This window comes from Xenopus laevis, chromosome 3S, assembly GCF_017654675.1.
Source record: "Xenopus laevis strain J_2021 chromosome 3S, Xenopus_laevis_v10.1, whole genome shotgun sequence".
Lineage (NCBI taxonomy): Eukaryota > Metazoa > Chordata > Amphibia > Anura > Pipidae > Xenopus > Xenopus laevis.
Genome location: NC_054376.1, coordinates 114846077 through 114862884, shown reverse-complemented (window position 1 = coordinate 114862884; position 16808 = coordinate 114846077). Strand labels below are relative to the sequence as shown.

At 37.7% G+C, this 16808-nt stretch overlaps 1 pseudogene; it reads left to right on the top strand.

Annotated features, from left to right (window-relative positions):
* The window catches only part of LOC108712413, a 50538-nt pseudogene extending 34020 nt beyond the window's left edge, over positions 1 to 16518 (top strand).
* The last annotated feature ends 290 nt before the right edge of the window (positions 16519 to 16808 follow it).

Below are 16808 nucleotides of genomic sequence, written 5' to 3'. Positions count from 1 at the left end.
ATAAAGAATTTGCAGAAGACGTAAGTATTTTGTCAAGAACAACCCTAACCTGGATGTGTCTGCTGTTACTTACTTTATTGACTCCTTTATATATGTAACCCATTTTTGGCCACCCCCCTGGTGCCAAGGTGGTACATCACATAATTCTTACTGATGCAGGTCCTGAGTCCCCTTTGCTAAGTGAAAGGCACTGGGAAACTCCTCTCTGGCAGTGCCTCCACCTAATGGGATCCTGGAATACACCTGAGGATAGTCCCATTAGGAAACAAATCAATCACACACTTTATTATATAAAAATATAAACTTCATACAAAGAAGTGCAATTTTAAAGGGGAAGTAAACTGTAACATCATACACATAAATGCATTCAAAGCATGACCCACTACCCTAGGAACCTGTAGCAGTCCAGTCCTGGTAATTCCCTGCCAGAAAAAGTCCCGCAACTCAATTTTGGCAGCCCAAGAGTCTCCATCCCTTGTCCCCAAAATAGTACCAGTCCTAGGTAGCACAACCTGCCCAAATACCTTTCCCGATGGAAAGTATTTGCTCCCATGTGGCAGGCACACAGACAGCCTGTTGTTCCAAACAGGAGATCACTGGATCCTTATCCTTTCCTACCCCTTCCCTCAGGTAACACTAACCCCAAAGGAGTCACACAGATGGGTAGTCTCACACAGAGCTGACAGGCATCCACAGCGATGATCTCTTTATAGGCTCCAGACTCTCCCAGTTGAGCACATAACAAGGCTTGAATCCTTCAGGTATTTGCTCCCAACACTGTGTATAGCGTGAGCTCTCCCCACATCCATTGTTAAACTGCAGCTCTCAACACTCTCCATAGTGTGAACATGAAAATCCGGAAATCCAAACTCCAAACCCTCCTTGGTTTAGCTTTCAGGCACTGGAGGATCCTGTCCAGCCTTGGCAGGCCTATCGAACTCCCTTTTGCCTACATTTTGCTGGATAGGATTCTCTATCTCCACAGTGAATAAGGTTCAGCAGCAAAACTGTAAAAATGTAATCCTGTAATGGCTGACCGAGCACATGGCATCTCCTTTTATATTGTTGTACAGCAACACCTTGTGGCTGCCTTGGGATCTGCCATGATACACCAATCACAAAGGCTCTGCCCATTAGGAAACCCTGTATCTCACCATGAGGCTCCGACTGAAAAGGGGAAATTAACCCTGCGGGGTTCCTCCATATATTTTTCCAAACTTATGCTTTCTAATTCCAATTCTACAATTTGTGCACTAGCATAAACAGCTAAAACAATTATTGTAAGGGGGAAGCCAAGTTCTCCTGTTTTGCTTTGGTCTCCTTAAAGAGGAAATATATGCCTATGTATACTTTTGTATAATCTTGACACAATAATCAGGACTTACCTATTCTTTTAATTATTTTTTTCTATTTCTCTCTTTTAAAGCACAAACAGATTATTATTTTGTTTTTTAACCTGTATACCTGTCTCCACTCTCCCGCTGCAATGAGGATAGAGATTATACAGAGGAAATCTAAACTAAAAAACCTTCCATTTATGGGTTCCCCAACTAGTGATGGGCGAATCTGTGGCTTTTCGCTTCCCCAAATAATTCGCAAATTTCGCGTAAAATTCACTAAACAGTGAAAAAATTTGCGAAACTGTGCCAGCGTCCATTTTTTTTGAAGGCAGGCTGGAAGGAGAAAATTCCTTGTTCAGCAATTTTCCATTCTGGAACGTTAGCTATCTGGTTGCTAGTGTGCAACTTACTCTACGAAGAGGACAATGGTTAGAATGAGAGACTGGAAGACGAATAAGAGAAACAGAAGTAATAAAAAGTAACAAAAACAATAAAATTGCACATCACAGAGGAATAGTATTTTTGCCTGTTGAGGGAAGGGATCCCCATGTCAAAGCTATACAATGGCAGAGCAAGAAGAAAAATAATTAAAAAAATTATAAAGAAATTGAAGACCAATTGAACAGTTGAACTTTCTTAAGTACATTTAAAATTGTATTAAATTTGAACCCTTTAGTTGTATGGTTTGCAAGGTGATTCTGTGTTCTCCATCCACACAATTCACCTTTTTATTATCTCTCTCTCTGATCCTGGCTGCCAAAAATTCATTGCTGTGTGAGGCTACCATTTTGTTACTTTTATGATTTATCTTTCTTATTCAGGCCCTCTCCTATTCATTTTCCAGTCTTTATCTAAAACACTTAATTTGCACCCTAGCAATGTGATTCCAAACTTAAGAGCTGCTGTACATAATAAAAGCTAAATAATAAAAAAACACACACACAAAAAAAATTAGAAATGAAGATCACCAAAATCATCAATGAAGATGGGATTCTAGTTTGCGTTCTATGAACGGATGATCCAGGGTTTATACTAATTGATCTTGATATCTAGTATAGGTAAATTTAGATTTATAGATATACCATGACCTGGATGAATGAAAATCTTCATAGTCAATTGATCTTGATATGTGATTAAGGAAAAGCAAATCAGGTTGAGGTTGGCTACTTGTATGATTTATGCACTTTTTTTCACTTTTATTTTCTTAATCCAGATTCAAACTGGACATGCAGGCATCGGGTGAGTAAATACCTCATATTATATATTCAAGCAAAATATTATGCAGTGGCTTAATATCTATGTCTGTTTCAGTCAACAGGCAACTGAAAAATTACCAAATCATATAAAACCTCCCATTCCCAGTGAAAGAAACAATCAACCATTTAAAAGGAAAATACAGAGTCCAAGATAAAATGTTCCGTATTTATATAAAGTATGCCACATACAGCGATTGCTTTTAACATTAGCAATATTAATGTGTCATAAAACTGCAATCCCTTGTTAGGGATGTAGCGAACTGTTCGCCGGCGAACTTGTTCGCGCGAACTTCGACCGTTCGCGTCCGCCGAATGTTCGCGAACGTCGCGCGACGTTCGCATTTTGAGTTCGCGTTCGATTCGAATACAAATCGTTCGACCATTCGACCATTCGAATTCCTTCGACCGCTAAAAATCGAACGATTTCCATTCGATCGAATGAAAAGCATTCGATCGAATGCTTCGATCGTTCGATCGAACGATTAAAATCCTTCGATCGTTCGAATCGAACAATTTTAGCGGGTGTTCGAAGTTCGCGAACTGTTCGCGAACGTTCGCATTTTTTGCCGGTGTTCGCGAACGGCGTTCGCGAACACCAAATCGGCAGTTCGCTACATCCCTATCCCTTGTTTTCTTACATGCGCTGCATTGGTATTTCATCTCCTGAATGTTCATTTTTATTCTGATGAGAAGGCTTATGATGACAGGCTTATAGTACCCCCATACAGGGATGAAAAAGGGAGTGTAATGGTTGGCACCCTGAATCTAGAACCAATGCCAAGCACCCTGGTCTCGGCTCGTGCTTCCGCCTGTAGCAGCTGCCTTTGGCCTCGGGAGGAGCCCTCAGCTACTCAGATGCCGCCAGGTTTTAAAATGAGAGGTGCAAGGCGAAAGGTTCTAAAGAAGCAAAAGGGGCACAACTGTAAGCAAAGTCTTTGGGCAGAAGGTCGTGGTACAAGGCGTAAGGCAAAATTGTAGTCAGATCAGGCTGGGTCAGGCAGGCAGCGAATAAGCGTAGTCAGGCAGGTAAGGTTAGAAACCGGGAGATCAATCAGAAGGGATGTAGCAGAAGAGGTAGTCGGTATTCAGGCAAGGGTCCAGATCCAGAGGTCAAAATAGTCAAAAGTCAGGCAGGGGTCACAACAGGAATCAAAACAAGTTCAGACAGATTAGTTTAAAGCTCAGAAGCAACAGGAACAAACTCCTATAACAGGCAATGTGAAAAATGTCCCTTTAAGTACATTTCAATTTTCGCACCAATCACGCCAGCGTGCCTGCGCCTTTAAACCAGGCAGAGGCGCCTTGCGCGCGCCCTAAGAAACTGGTGTCTGCAGTGGAGACTGGCGCGGCGGGCGTCCCTGCCGTTCCCCCCCACTAGACCACCAGGGTAAGTTGTTATTACAGGGAGATTTTCATTTAGTCATGCAGAGAGCATTGCGGCGGTGATCACATCATTTATCTATAGATGCATTAAGTTACACAAAGTAAAATTATCTTTGGTTTACTATTGTGCAGTTTCATAAACTAGATAAATCATAAATGTATGGAACTTACACAGCCACAACTGGTAAAAATTAGATTTTTTTTTTAAACTTTATAGTTAACTGAATGAACATTTCAGGATGCAAGTGAAGATTATAGATTTAATTTGTAAAGCCCAACACAGCTGCAGTGTGCAAAAAGGCTGCAATCTGCCCATTTATTTGCACTTTGCACACTGTATTCAGCTGTTTGCAAATAGTAGCACGGCCTTCAAATCCAGCACTGAATGCATTAGGCATGTAGATACATATCTAACTATCGCCTCATGACCATGCTTACTAAACTGAGGGGGTTATTTATTAAAGTCCAAATTCAAGTTTTTTTCTACTATAAAATCCACATTTTTTGCGAAAAAAACCCCTCAAATTTGTCGAGATTTATTATACCGCAAGGATGGAAAAAGTCAGAATCCGAAAATCTGGCATCTCAGACCTGCCGAGGTTGTATATAAGTCAATGGGAAAGGTCCCTATCCTATTTGGAAGATTCTGTGGTCTGCTCTAGAATTAGCCCAAAAATCTGACTATTTCGGACTATTTTGAATCTAAAAAAATGGGCTTTTCAGGAAAAAGCCAGAAACAATTGTACAATTTTGGAAAAAACTCTTACAATTTGGATCAGGGACATTGGAGTATGTCCCCGATCTGACGAAATTGTGCTTTTTTAAATAATAAATAAGGTCACGTAGTGGATTCTAGTTTGGTCAGACTTTTATTTAAAAAAAATCTGAAAAAAAACGGATTTTGATCAGAGTGTCAGATTTTTTTTCAGTGCTCAGTGCAGAAACCAGAAATCCCAGGGGTGAAAGTGATCAATAAGGGACACACTTTTGCACTTGCAGCCCCAGAGTTTATAAATGACCTCTTACGAAAGGAAAGTGGGCTGCAAATTTTAAATCTTCCCAAACATTCCCAAACATCTGCTAAAAATAATATGGTACATCATTTAAATTACATAGAATCCATTTTAATCAAATAATTAAAATTTTAAAAAATGATTTCCTCTTTCTCTGTACAGGCATGGGATCCGTTATCCGGAAACCCGGTATCAGAAAGCTCCAAATTACAGAAAGGCCGTCTCCCATAGACTCCATTTTAATCAAATAATTCAAATTTTAAAAAATAATTTCCTTTTCTCTGTAATAATAAAACAGTACCTTGTACTTGATCCCAACTAAGATATAATTAATCCTTATTGGAGACAAACCCAGCCTATTGGGTTTATTTAATGTTTACATGATTTTTAGCAGGCATAGAGATACAAATTATGGAATGATCCCTTATCTGGAAAACCCCAGGCCCTGAGCATTTTGGATAATAGGTCCCATACCTGTAGCTGTTTTTAACAAAGATTTTTCAGTCTAATCTTCCTTCGTATTATTTATTTTAGACCGAATTTACTTATGGAAAAAAGATTCCATGTAATAGGTCTGTATACACAAACTTAACATATCCATAGTGGTTGAGGTATAAAAATGCAACATTTAAGGGCTGATTTATTAAGGATTGTGATGGGACATAGGGTATATAAATATTGTAAAATCCTATGTTATCACCATTTTTCTTTTTCTTTTGCAAAATAAAATGCTCACAATTGCACATTCTTTAGTTTTGCAATCACGTTTTTCCATAAAATACACTGCTGAGAATACAGTATATTTTTGTTTTGTTTTGAAAAACCCTGATCATGAAATATCATATATTATAAAATCCTTTGTTATCACTATCATTCCTCAAAATAAAATGCTCACAATTTTCCCCCACATTCTTCATGACGTTTTTCCATAAAACACACTGGTGCGCATTTCATTTTTTCTTTTAAAAGCATAATCATGAAATAAAGAGTGTGGTAAAAATGCAGGCAATGCAAAGGAATGCAGTCCTGATAAAGAGAACATATGCACTTATTGATTATAGATTCCCAACCAGTGTCTCGTGAGCAACATGTTGCTCCCCAACCCCATCGCTGTTGCTCCCAGTGGCCTCAAAGCATATGCTTAATTTTAATTTCTATGCTTGGAGGCAAGTTTTAATTGCATAAAACCAGATGTACTGCCAAACAAAGCCTCCTGTCAGATGCAAGTAGGCTACCAAATTGCCAATTACAGCACTTATTTGGCACCCCCAGGGACTTTTTTTCATGCCCGTGTTGCTCCCCGACATTTGAATGTGGCTCACTTGTAAAAAAAGGTTGGAGACCTCTGAATTAGTACCTACTGTAAATCCTGTCTAGTTTCCAGCAGTTCAAGTGGAAAGTCTATTTGCCTTTCTCTAGAATATCAGTATAAATGGCCTTGAGTTTTTCAGCCCTTTTTCAGACTTTGGTAGTGTCTTGCATCTTAATCGTGATAAAAAGTTATTTTGTGTATAGACAAAACTAATGGTGTGTTTTTTGTTGGTTTTAGCCTGAAGAAGACGGTAAGTTAAGAAGTCTGTGTAAATCTGTCTAAGAAGTAATAACTGTCCAATCTAAGCCATCCATTTGCATTTTTGTGCCAAAATTGATCTGTTATAATGTTTTCTATGCTACATGACAAAATGCAATGTTTGCTATGAGCCTTACATTGTTATACCAGTTGTTGGGGCACATTCAGGTTCACAAGTGCAGCGAGCAAAGCACAATTTGAGTGCAATCAATGTTTCCACTCAATGCAGTGTTTAACCCCATTATTCCAGTGTCCTAGTGTTCCCAAAGGAGTGCTTCGTCACACATCGGGAGCAGTTGTGCTGAATATATTCAGAGTCTGGAAAGTGCCAGGACCATAATTGCACTTGCGGACGTATATGAGCTCTGTTATATCAGAGCGGTTGCTATTAGTCAATTCCTGCCTGGATGTAATAGAGATGCATCATATAAATACATACAGATAAATACTAAATCCTGAACTGAGAATTTATTTACATTTCTTTAAATATCTTTTTTAGATCTAAATATAAAGGAAATAAAAATATATACTGTATTTACACTCAACAAGCACATAGTAGATCCCTTTAAAAACATCCAGTAGTAGTGATCCGTGCTCTGAAATATGAGTTGAACAAATTATGCTCTAACTTTAAATAAATGTATTCTTTTTACAAATAGCGTCCTTGCAGAAATTTCCTTCACCAGGAGGCCCTGGCTTTTCTTCAAATACATTTTATCCAAGGCCCTCGGCAAATAATTCATTTCCTGGATTGCCAGTTAGAGATGGGTATGTGACAATATTGCTAAAAATTCTAAATACTTTTAATGTTATTTTTCATGTCATTTTGTAAAGTTGGTTAGTCCTAACACTTCTGAAAAATCATTATTGGCTCTAGAAATTGTACCACTGACGCACAAATCGATAGCTGAAATGCCTTAAATATTGCAAATGTTTTCTTATCATAGTTAATTACAACCCTGTGACAATAGGAAATGGGAAGTTCGTTGTTTCGTTGTTATTAGTTATAATCGGTGCTGAATGATGTAATTTATGTCACCTGACTCACTGAACCTTGTGTATTTTAATAATGTTCTCCCTGTTGTAAAATATGAGGATATTAGAAGTCACCTCAGAGTTCCATGACTTGTATGAGTTAATGAGTGAACACGATTTTTTGTTATACCTGTACTAGCAAACCTTGCTCTAAAATATCATACGTTTTAGCTTTCCTAGCTTTCATATCTTCCAACTTCAAGGATATTAATTTTCAGTAAAACAGACAAAGTGGGATTTAGTTGGAGTAAAAAGAGTTGATTAAAAAATACACTCCAACAGAAATTAGGCTTCTTTGTACAAGTACAGGACTTTTTATCCAGAATGCTTGGGACCTGGGGTTTTCCGGATAATGGAGCTTTCCATAATTTGGATCTTCATACCTTAGGTAACATAGTAACATAGTAAGTAAGGTTGAAAAAAGACACACGTCCATCAAGTTCAACCTTTTTTTTTTTTATATCTGCCTAACTGCCAGTTGATCCAGAGGAAGGCAAAAAAAAAAAAACCCTTCCTGATTCCAAAAGGGCAATCAGACTAGTCCCTGGATCAACTTGTACTATGAGCTATCTTCCATAACCTGTATTCCCTTACTTGCTAAACACCATCCAACCCCTTCTTAAAGCTATCTAATGTATCAGCCTGTACCACTGATTCAGGGAGACAATTCCACATCTTCACAGCTCTCACTGTAAAAAGCCCCTTCCCAATATTTAGGCTGAACCTCTTTTCTTCAAATTGGAATGGATGACCTTGTGTCAGCTGGAAAGACCTACTGGTAAATAAAGCATTTGAGAGATTATTATATGATCCCCTTATATATTTATACATAGTTATCATATCACCCCTTAAGTGCCTCTTCTCCAGCATGAACATCCCCAATTTGGCCAGTCTTTCCTCATAGCTAAGATTTTCCCTTTACCAGCTTAGTTGCCCTTCTCTGTACCCTCTCTAATACAATAATGTCCTGTTTGAGTGATGGAGACCAAAACTGTACAGCATATTCTAGATGGGGCCTTACCAGTGCTCTATACAGTGGAAGAATGACCCCCTCCTCCCTTGACTCTATGCCCCTTTTTAATACAGCTCAAGACCTTATTTGCCCTTGATGCTGCTGACTGGCATTGCTTGCTACAGCCAAGTTTATCATCTACAAGGACTCCAAGGTCCTTTTCCATAATGGATTTGCCTAGTGTAGTCCCATTAAGGGTATAAGTGGATATTTTTACATCCCAGGTGCATGACTTTACATTTATCAACATTGAATCTCATTTGCCACTTAGCTGCCCAGATTGCCAGTTTGTCAAGATCTTGTTGCAAGGATGCCACATCCTGGATGGAATTAATTAGGCTGGATAATTTTGTGTCATCTGCAAAGACTGACACATTACTTAGAAAATCTAGAAAATCATGTAAATATGAAATAAACCCAATAGGCTGGTTTTGCTTCCAATAAGGATACATGATATCTTAGTTGGGATCAAGTACAAGCTACTGTTTTATTGTAACAAATTTGGATTATTTAATTATAATGGAGTCTATGGGAGACAGCCTTTCTGTAATTTGGAGCTTTGTGGATAATTGGTTTCCAGATAACAGATCCTATGCCTGTATATATAGGGTACAAAACAAATGGACATTATGGAAATGGAAACAAAGTGAAATTATTCAACATTTTTGTTGCTGCTTGAGTAATTAACACAAACATATAGTATATACTTACAGTTTTCAGTGTCTTTTTCTATTAACAGTCCATGTGTACCAGGACCAGCACATCCCCCTAATAAACCAGGTAAATAAAACAAGGTATTATTATTATTTATTTTCAGTAGTAACATTAATCTATGGATTCCTCTAATGATGGTTGTTTAATAGCATAGATGTAAAAACTGAATAAAAAACAATGTAAATACAACATGGAGGACCCAAAATTATTACATTCATTTATTTTTCAAAAGCTGAGAACAAAGCACAGCAGTACTTTACATTGTGAAAACGTAACTTCAAGTCAAGGTAAAGCACCAGGGGTTCGATGTATGAACAAGTTCTGTGAAACAAAATGGGGAGTCAAAAACAAGTAAATTGGTGAGGAAGTATGAATGATAGGTCAAAATAGAAATTCAAAAAATGAGACAGAAATGTAGCTTTAGCAAACCGGGATTTCAAGAATATCCGTTAGTCAATCACTTACAAATGCTGAGCATCTAGCACACCCTTTTCCCACTAAAACAAATTTTGGAATAGTAATATCTGCTCTAAATGTATTTATATTTGATTTGAACTCACCTTTAATAAGTATCACCGTTAAGTAATATATTGTTATGTTTTCTTAGCCGAAGATGAGTAGAGTATTTAACAGTGCTTTATTTGCAGGTTCATGCAGCCATTGCACAACAGTAAGCAACTCTAACACCACAAGCTGTATAGAAAGTATGCACAGTATAAGTCTTGAGCACAGTGACATCTACAGGCCATTTGTATAAACACCACACATTTATACTGCACAGTAAGCAACACCAAAAAGTAACATGTAGTTCTGAACTATGAAACTATAGAACTCTCAGGCCATTGGACACCGGGTGGCAATCTGCATTTCATTCTTTTTCTTTTAGACCACTATTAACAGCACTCTAGGAGATAACATTATTTTAATAGATGTATAAATTACACACCATCCCATGAACATGGTATCTTTCTTGATAATAGGAAATATGAATTGGTCTTTCTTAGAAGGAACATGCAATGGTAGCCCACCAGCTCCTTTTCCTACCAACTATAATCAAACATCAACACAGGTAATAGATAGATTTTTGCATCAGGTGACGGCGCCTATTTATTGCTCTGTGTGAAAAGAAAGCGAAAAAACGTATAAATGGATGAACACCATATTTTCCCATAGCATATCCAAGCAGTTACCCTGGATTATGGGAGTGCATCGCAACTGAAAATAAGTAAAAAGTTTGAGTTTAATGTGACAAGCTTGCTGTCTGTACACATACATTTTGGGGAAATTAGCGATGGTAATCAGGTTAGTGTAGGATCAGGAGCATAAAGACACCACATCTTCAGGCAAGAACACAGGTATAAGAACAAAGTTTCAACAGCAGTCATTTACAACTTTTGCCCACTCTGAGGATCAGGTCCAGACTGAGAATTAAAATAGGCCCTGGCATTACACAGAGGCCCAATCAGCCCACACAGAGGCCCAAACAGCCTCCACCAGCCCACTAAATACTGACTTTCTATGGCACCTTATAGCAGCCCCCCTGGCATTTGCCAGAACCCACAGATTGCCAGTCCGGTCCTGCTGGGGATCTCACCATACAGGGTGGCTTTGAAACTCTGGAATATTCTGGGCTTCTCACTAAGCCCTGCTGACTCTCCCCTCCAGGGATACTAATTCACCAGCCTCTGGTCTGGCTCACCTTCTGGCTTTCCTCAATAACTTTAGACTCCTGGTCACATCTCCCTCTGCTCCTTGCAGTGCCAGACAGCACATTGGCCCCTCTGGGAGTTCCTACAGGTAACCTTCTTGTTCTGTGCCCTGCTCAGAGAGACCTTCCTAACACTCTCACTGCCTTTAAATACCATTTCATAGGACAGCCTTCCTGTGGAAAGTGAACTCCAATATGTGAACTGGACCACTGGAATGGATTATCTGGTTCACCTGGTCCTTCCAGAACACTAGGGGGTTATTTATCAAAGTCTGGTTTCATCTCAACATTTTCTGCTGCAAACTTGGTTTGTTTACGCTTATTTATTATTACATTTTTCTGAAAATTTGCTATACGGGAAAAAAAAACAGATTTCCGCGATTTTTACGGGGGGTTTTCTCCAGAAACTTCCGCTTTTTTTTGGATTTTTCACCCGAAAACTCCGAATTCTTATGTTTTTTGCCCGAAACACGAAACCCAGCGCACATCAAAAATTCCCTGGGACTTCTCCCATTGACTTATATGCAACCTCGACAGGTCTGAGATGCTGGAATTTCTGATTCAGACTTTTCCATCCTCAGGGTTTCAATAAATTCCAAAAAATGTGTTTTTTAAAAGTCCGATTTTATAAAAAAAAATCACAAATTTTTCGTGATTTTTGCATTCCGAATTAAGTAAATTACCCGTTAAGTATACTATTTTTTTACACGGCGATGTGTGGCAAATTTGAATGTCATTTTTAAGCCACCTAATAATAGGCCCCGAAGTGTGATTATATGTGCAAATGTATTACACTTTATTTATATTAGCAGATCTAGCTTAACTTGAGGGACCTTGTGAGTAAAAATCAAATAGTTATGTTAAAACAACTGGGCTGTGCTTTGTATTGATGTTGCTCAATTTCAAATAATTATAGCATTTAAATGAATGCATTACTCCGTGGAACACTTACCAATGTAATTTCCTATACTAGGGCCTGTCTCAAGACCAATGGTATATTGGTAGTATTTCAAGATCAGAAGCTGAAACAGCCCTTAGATCAATCAATCAGGTAAGAAAAAGTAACCAGGGAGATCATTGCTTTTACCATTTCATAATATAATGCCAGATGGAAATACGTTTGTTTTTTTACCTGCATAAATAAATAAATAAAATGGCAAGAGAGTGTTTAACAATTAACATGAATGAATGAACATAGGGGTAAATTTACTAACATGCTTCGCAGCCATCGCAACACTTCGCCAGGTGTAAATTTGCTAGGACAACGTTAATTTACTAAAATGCTGAAGTTTCTCTATTGTTACTTCGGCAATCAAAGCGAAGATGCACTAGTGTTCAATTATGCCTAGTGCAACTTCGTTAGAGGTCTTCACTCCGGCTAATTTTCATACGGCGGGAAATTTAAAGTTGAATGGACGTATATGTTGCAGCAAATACATTACATTACACAAGTCCGGGGAACCTTAATAAAAAAAAGAGTTGTTATAATGCCCTACACAGTTTATGTTCCATATGTTAGAAAATGTATGGGGGAACCCGGATACCCCCCAAAAAAATGTAAGGACTTTTTCAGGCTATCACTCTGAAAAAAGGAAAAGACGCCAGTGTTTTTTGGGACTTAGAATAATTTTCCACAAAAAATTGAGGAAGATCTATGCACTCCAATGCACTTCGCCTGGTCTGACCTGGCGAAGACAAGTCTGGCGAAAGAGGTAACGTTCAGTAATATCCGCATCTTAGTGAATTTGCGGAGTAACGTCCAATCGCCAGAGCGAAAATTCGACTGGTGCTAGAGTGTGAATGACCACTAGTGTCTGTCTCTTTTGCTAGTGAAGTTACGCCTATGCTAGTTAGTAAATCTGCGATGTGCCTGAAAGTGGTAACGATGGTGAATCGTCACCAGTGTTAGTCACTTTGCCCTTTAGTAAATCCTTTTAGAATAAATCTGTTTGTCTGTGTATAGCAGGATTGACTGTTAGAGGGTCATAAAAACTGGGATTAGGTTTGACATGAAGGTAAGTAATAAGGGAAATAAGCAAACTAACCTAGCATCCCAAACTAATTTGGATGATATTTGGGAACAAAGTTTATTTGCTCTCCAAGATACACCTAAAAGCCACATTTCAAAGTCAGTTAGGATGAGATTTGGGATGAACATTTAACTGTCCTGGATATTCTTCAGCTAGTGTTTTCCTATATCTATAACCTTTGATCTAACCAAAGGTAAGACCTACAAGGAATGGTTTAAACCAACAAAGTCTAACAACCTCTGAAATAGGGCATGCAGTTTTAAACCATTGTGTTTAAGAAAATAATTACTGTGGCAGATGGGGTTGATCACGGCTAAGCACTTGATCCCAAGGGATTACACACAAGGTTTGAGCACTCCATTATCGTGTGGAGTCAATGTTCCCTGCAGTCACTTGATAAAAGGAAATTGCTGAGCCCTCAACCTAAGAAGGTATACTTTATATTCAGTGCAACGGGTTAACAAAAGTAATGAAAGGCAGAGCTGTTAACCCCCCTTCCCAATTTTTTCAGGAGTTACCAGATTTTGCTCTAGGTCCCCTGGTCTCCTCTCATTCTTGCACATTCCCCACAAAAAAAAAAATGTAGGGTAGGCCAAGAAGCAGAAATGACTGTCCTGAGCTAGGATAAATGAAAATACATAAATAAAAAGTTACTGTCAATTACTGGGTATAAAATATCAGCAATTGGAAGCTGAGCAGTGAACCTAGGCCTACAGGTCTTTGAGCTCCATTTAATATTTTAAACTGTTTCAAGCAGAGCACTGAGATTTCTTTTTGTAAAATAAGAGAACCTTGGTTATTATACATTATGCATTTTAAGTAGTTTGGGAGTTAGGGACAAAGGAGAAATCATCCTGAAAAAGTATGAACTTTTAATGCATGTATAGTTATGTTGGATTGCCGACGCTAATTTATTTGGTCTTTTTTTTTGGCAAACTTTAAAAGAAATCACTTTAATACCTGTTACAGGATGGAACATTTTTGGTGAGAAACAGCTCCAAGTCAACAGCTTCACATCCATATGTTCTAATGGTGTTATACAGAAGCAAAGTTTATAACATTCAGATTCGACAGGACCAGAAAAATAAAGTGTACATGCTCGGAAGCGGACTCAGAGGACAAGAGGTACATATTTTATGGTCTGTAAGTGGGATCAATAGGATAATCTAATGTAAAATCAGATTTGCAATAGACTTCCTGTTTCAACTTTTCAACAAAATCCCCAATTTCAGTCTCTCGCTGTCCTCATTTGTTGCTGATTTTAGATTTTGCTGCTGCAATAAAATAAACCCTTTAGAATTACAAAGTATATATTTGTTGTGCCTTTCCACATCTGTACATAGCCAAAATAAACACAATCAACTCCTGAAGTACAAGTTCAGTGTTTGAGTTAAATATTCTGTTCATGTGTTGTCCCTAGTACTGCTCTGAATATTGACAATTTATTTGTGAAATTCTATGCACATTCCAACAGGAACCTTCCTGTAGCTCCTAGTTATGTACAAAGTTGTGTTTTTTAGTGACGGGGCAAAATGCCCTGAATTGTGTTGCCAATACAGGTATGGGATTCGTTATCTGGAAACTCATTATCCAGAAAGCTCTTAATTACCTTTCCCATAGATTTTATCCAAATAATCCAAATTTTATAAATTATTTCACTTTTGTCTGTAATAATAAAACAGTACCTTGTTCTTCATCCATGGTTAGGGTTGCCACCTGGCCAGTAAAAATGATGGTTGATCCCAATGTTATCAATAGGGAAAAATGTATATATAAAATATATAGGTGATAACCCTATCCAGGGTCGGACTGGGCCGGAGGGACACTGGGAAATGGGCCCATGCCAGCCCAGACCTGCTCCCCGATTGGGAGAAACTAAAAAAAAAAAAATGTGCGGTGTAGAGTGCAGGATTTCACGCATGCGCGCAAAATTTCTCGATTGCACGGTTTTTACGCATGTGCACTGTTTTTTAAAAACTCCATCTAAAACCTGGTGAATTGCTGTTTTAGCCTATGGGGGACCTCCTAGAACCCATTTGGAGTCATTTAGTGGACTTTGAAAATGTAAGTTTTTTTATTGGAAAACACTTTGATTTGAATTTGATTGAATACGATCTGAATTCGAATTGAACGATCAAATACAGCCTATTCACCCGAAGTTAAAAAATTCTATTTTTTTAATAAATTTCAGTTGGTCTTTTTTTATTCGAATTTGGAGGTGATGGAAGCTTAAAAAAAACTCGACACTTGGGGGCAGCTTTATCAAGGGTCGGTTTTCGAAGTGGAAAATACTTCGAAATCCAACTATTGAATTGGATTACTTCAACTTCAAATGTCATAGTCAAATTTTTTTTTAATCGAGTTTGGACGTTTTCGGTCAAACGAAAATCGTTCAATCGTACAATGAAATCCTTCGAATCGAACGATTTGAACAATTTCATCAATCGAACAAATGATTTTCCTTTTACTTCTAAAGACTTAGCTAAATGTTGGCTATGGGTTCTAAAAGGTCCCCATAGGCTAACATAGCAATTTGGCAGGTTTAAGATGGCGAAGTGTCGAAGTCGAACTTTGATAAATCTGCCCCAAGGTATGAAGATCCAAATTTCAGAAAGTTACAGGTCCTGAGGATTCTGGATAACAGGTCCCATACCTGTACCACTAAATATATACCAATGCAGGGGCAAAGAACAGCTGCAAACCACATAATCTAGACTGGGTACATTTGTTCTACAAGAAAATGGGACAACCATCAAGATTAGGGTACAAAGGGCCAAAAGGAGCTAGAACTCTTACGCATTCTTTATTTAATGATTATTATAGAATAATGTAACTATCGTTCAAAAAAACTGACTCTGCTGAGATGAGGATATTAAAGAGTAACTTGATTACTTCATTTTGTGATTATTGTTAGAAAGTTTCTTATTCCATAAAATGACGTTTATACAGGATTAATATTTTCAATTTCGTGATAGTTCCCCTTTAATTCTTTATAAAGCTTAGCTTTTCCAAAAACCTAAGGTTAAAAAAAAAATAGAAAATTCTACTTTCATATTTATATATCTGGTTAACCATTGACAAAATTCCCTGTTTCTTGCAGACCTTTGCTTCAGTTGCGGAAATTATTGACTACTTTCATAAAACACCACTTCTTCTGATTGATGGAAAAGACCAAAGTTCGAGGCAACACTGTGTGCTTATGGTTGCTGCCGCTTGCTGCCTAACTTAGCAACACAGCATTTTAAAGTCAGAATGTGATTGTTTGCTTAACAAGCTTTCCAAATCATTTCAAGGATAACACCTAAAAACTCTTTATTAATATGTTTAACTTTTTTTTGTACTTACCAATATTTTTTTTTTCTATTTTTGTTTTTAATAAAGATTTGAGAAGACTGAAGACAGGTATATCACCACATTGTTTTTATTCATTCCAGTATGGTGGTAATGGAGTGTTCCTAAGGAGCAGACAGAAAAAAACCCTTCTTTTTGTATCTGTTACAATCCGTTATCCGGAAAGCCAGAAAGTTCAGAATCACGGAAAGGCTGTCTCCCATAGACTCCATTTTATCGAAATAATCCAAAGTTTTAAAAATAATTGAATTTTTCTCTTTAATAATAAAACAGTTCCTTGTACTTGATCCAAACTAAGATATAATTAATCCTTATCGTAAGCAAAACCAGCCTATTTGGGTTTATTTAATGTTTATGTGATTTTCTAGTAGACTTAAGGTATGAAGATCCAAATTA